General features: G+C 38.8%; 1 non-coding gene across 1 annotated transcript; it reads left to right on the top strand.

Moving 5' to 3' along the window:
• The first annotated feature begins 322 nt into the window (after window positions 1-322).
• TRNAN-GUU lies at window positions 323-396 on the top strand. Its single transcript has one exon. It is a non-coding gene; the product is annotated as a tRNA-Asn (tRNA).
• Window positions 397-1,078: the final 682 nt, after the last annotated feature.

The following is a 1,078-nucleotide window of genomic DNA, read 5'->3' as shown; positions in this document are numbered from 1 at the left end:
ACCGATAGGGAGAACCTGCCACCCAGTGCAATTTCTCCAATAAGAACAATCTTATTTATCTTCTGGTGTAATTTCTTACTGGAATTTGCAGGCTGCTCCTGGGTAGTTATTGCACTTAAACACTGAATTACTTAGATTCTTTGAGAACTAATTAACTGCAATGTAACTTTGTATCATAAGGCTTTTTCATCTTGAAAGTTCTAGGACATAGTAGGATTTAGTACAGAGTGTCTCTGCTACTTGCAATCAGTGTTTTTAGGAAGGCAATTTTATTTTAGGAAGGGAAATTATTTTTTATTATGAAGATAATGATAAGGAGGGAGTCTCTGTGGTGCAACTGGTTAGCACGTTCGGCTGTTAACCGAAAGGTTGGTGGTTCAAGCCCACCCAGAGACGGGGTCCCCTCTTTCTTCTAGCCATGGCACAGGGGCTGGGACTAGATGACCTTTAAGATCCCCTCCAAACCAAATAATTATATAATTCTATGAAACTTTGCAAAACAAATTCTCTATTACTGTCATCCTTATTAAAACATTCGTTTGCTGAAGCATCAGCAATGGATTAGCAGACTAAAGTATTCCCATGGGTCATTATTTAAAGATGAAATTGCATAGAAATAGTTTAATTTAAGCAGCGTATTACAGAGTATTCCTTAGGGTTCACATTGTTCCATCATATATGCTTCTCTATGTGGTGCTCTGTTGTGTTGCTGTGAGCTCCTAAAGGTCTCTCTAATTTTAAGATATTGAAATGTAAACATATACATATACAAAATATCAACGCAGGCTACTGTGTACCTTAGGCATAGACTTGTCATTTAGGAATTAACAGATAGCTGAGTAGTTGCACCGTTTCCAGAAATTTTGTGTAAAAGCCTGGTGAGTTGGAATCTGCAGGACAGCTGTTATTGTTTGCCTTTAGCTTTAAATCTCCTGTGCATGGCACACCTTAGCAATTGCTAAAGCCAAAAGCCAGAACAAATCCATATGCAGTGAAGCCACGGAAGCTGGGTGGTTCCTTCAGCAGCTCGCTCTTGTTATAATTTTATGAATCAGCCATCTCTCACAGGGAAAACTGA

The sequence above is a fragment of the Merops nubicus genome, unplaced genomic scaffold (genome assembly GCF_000691845.1).
Source record: "Merops nubicus isolate BGI_N331 unplaced genomic scaffold, ASM69184v1 scaffold18741, whole genome shotgun sequence".
NCBI lineage: Eukaryota > Metazoa > Chordata > Aves > Coraciiformes > Meropidae > Merops > Merops nubicus.
This window is presented reverse-complemented; position numbering and strand designations above follow the sequence as displayed.